The following is a 3,033-nucleotide window of genomic DNA, read 5'->3' as shown; positions in this document are numbered from 1 at the left end:
TTCCCACGCCCGGGTTCCCGGGTTCGATTCCCGGCGGGGTCAGGGATTTTCTCTGCCTCGTGATGGCTGGGTGTTGTGTGCTGTCCTTAGGTTAGTTAGGTTTAAGTAGTTATAAGTTCTAGGGGACTTATGACCACAGCAGTTGAGTCCCATAGTGCTCAGAGCCATTTTTTTTGAGTCCCTGCTAAGACGTTAAATAAAAAAGTCTGGGTCAGATACAAGACGTTTTGCTGTTTGAAGCCGCAAATGACAACCAGGCATTTGATGTCCTCAGTACATAAATACGAAGGGACGCGCGATTCTCCAGCAGCCATTGCGTAGAGTAGTTCATGCTTGTCAAATAAGGTCTACATTGTAACCGCTGGGTACTACGCGCCGGTCTCATAACAGTGCTTTGAGCGCCAGCCACGCGTACCGTAGCTCATTATGCAGAATAGGCCGAAATAACTGCTTCCGCAAGGCGGCTGGACCCAGCTACCTGCACTGGAATCCAACTGCGTCACCGCGCCCGCTTCCACGATCACCGCTCTTGCCGCTCTGCAGTGAATGCTGCGGCAGTGTTGACTGCCAGTGGACTGTTTTTCATAGACCAAGGAGTCCGCCTCCGTAGCTGGGTGGTCGGCGCGCCTGACTGCAATTGGAAAGGCCCGAGATACACTGTTCCTTTTTTTTAATTTTTTTTTAAAGGAAGGTCGATTCCAGGCGGTGTCGGAGATTTTGTCCACTCAGGGAATTGGGTGTTGTGTTGTCCTCAGCATCATTTCATCTTTGTAGACACAAAAATCTGAGTGGCGTCAAGTAAAGAGAACTGCACTAGCTGCCGAACAACCTCAGATGGGGTCTTCCGGCCAATAATGCTACACGAACATTTCATTTCATACACGGGGTGTTCAAAAAGTCTCTCCGCAGTGCCGTATGATTGTTAGCCGCGCGTGCCGTATGCCACAGTGAATACACCGAAATGAAAGTCAGTGAAATACAAGTTATTAATTTATTGAATATTCATTTTTCCTTTTACTTACAAATTTTCACATTAAATGTTGAAAGCGTCCCCCCTGTTGTTGAATACACATTTCAATTCGTCTAATCACGTTTCCAAACACAATCTGTAACATTTCTTCTGTAACAGAAACAGTGAAACTGAATATTGCAGCTTTCACTTCATCGATGGATTTTGGACGGTTTTTGTAGACAGTTGTTTTTGCTGCACCCCAGGAGAGAAAGTCAGGTGGTGTTAGGTCAGGCGATCGTGGAGGCCAAAGTCCCTGTGAAATTATAAGATCACCAAAAACATCATCAAGCAGTGACATTGAAACGCGAGTTGTATGCGCGGTTGCACCATCTTGTTGAAAATAACAGTTCAGTATTTCACTTAACACAAGTTCTCCTATGAATTGGTACCGAATATCACTGCAGTATCGTTGTGCGTTTATTGTTTCTTTGAAAAATATGGGACCCACAATCTGACGTCTAGAAATTGGAATCCAAACTCCTATTTTCACAGAATGACGTGGTTCCTCATGAACACACAATGGATTTGCAGTATTCCACATACGAGAATTTTGCGAGTTCATGTACCCGGATAAATGAAACCACGCCTAATCAGTGAAAAACGTTTCATTAAGAATATCCCTTCCATTTTGTTGAATGAAATTTTTGAACCATTGACAATAATGCAGTCTCTTGCCATGATCAGTATTTTTCAGTTCTTGCACGGCTGTCACTTTGTATGGGAAAAGTTCTAATTTTTTCATTACAGCGCTGTGGGCCGTTCCGACACTAACATCGATTTTCTGGGCGAGTTTTCTCACTGACTTGTTCAGACTCATGGACATTTTATCGGAGATATCGAGTAGGTTATCCTCAGACAAAACGCTAGGACGACCACTTCTCGGTGCATCTGTCACTGAACCCGTACTTAAAAATTTGTTAACCAAATCTCGCACAGTATCGCGATGTGGGAGTGTTGTCTCCGGGAAAACTGAATTAAATATTTGACGAACTGAAACTGTATATTTACCGCCAGCTTTGAACACTTGTTCGATTAAAAACGCAGGTTCTTCAATAGTTAGCATTTTAACAGTGACAAAAACGAAACAAACGAACAAAGGAACTAAACTTACACGTTCACGTCAACACGTAACGACACACATCAACGATACTACTGACGCTGGCTGAGATAAACGAAACAGATGAATGTTGGGAGAGACCACCTGAAGGGAAGTAACCCAGGCAGGCGAACAATCACACGGCACTGCGGAGAGACTTTTTGAACACCCAGTGACAGGGAAATTACTACTTACCTTTAAGGGCTTCTCCATTCTTCAGCAGTTGCCTTGATTCACATTCGCCAGTTTTCACGATCACGGCAGTCTTGCTCTTTCAGATCTCTCTTTCTCGCCGGCCGGAGTGGCCGTGCGGTTCTAGGCGCTACAGTCTAGAACCGAGCGACCGCTGCGCTCGCAGGTTCGAATCCTGCCTCGGGCATGGATGTGTGTGATGTCCTTAGGTTAGTTAGGTTTAATGAATTCTAAGTTCTAGGCGACTGATGACCTCAGAAGTTAAGTCGCATAGTGCTCAGAGCCATTTTTCTCTTTCTCGTCATTCCAATTACTCCCACTTTTCATGTTAATCTCGGCTGTCCACGCTTCCTTCTTCCTGGTGGCGACCATTCCAGTACTAACTTTGGCCATTGTCCTCACTCCATTCGTCATAATGGCCACTGAGGAGCTCTGTTCTCAATTAATTGCAGGACTGGTTATTCCATATCCATTATTTGCCGCGCGGTTTGATGCTCAATGTCATGGATTGCGCGGCCGCTTCCGCCGGAGGTTCGAGTCTTCCCTCGGGCATAGGTGTGTGTTGTTCTTAGCATTAGTTAGCTTAAGTAGTGTGTACGTCTAGGGACCGATGACCTCAGAAGTTTGATCCCTTAGGAATTCGTACACACACATCCATTATCTCCTTAATTTCCTCATTTCTCTTCCTTTCTGTCTTGGATATCCTGGCTGCCCTCCTTATCCCATTCATTTC

The sequence above is a fragment of the Schistocerca nitens genome, chromosome 7 (assembly GCF_023898315.1).
Source record: "Schistocerca nitens isolate TAMUIC-IGC-003100 chromosome 7, iqSchNite1.1, whole genome shotgun sequence".
NCBI classification, from domain to species: Eukaryota; Metazoa; Arthropoda; class Insecta; order Orthoptera; family Acrididae; genus Schistocerca; species Schistocerca nitens.
Note: the sequence above shows the minus strand (reverse complement) of the source record.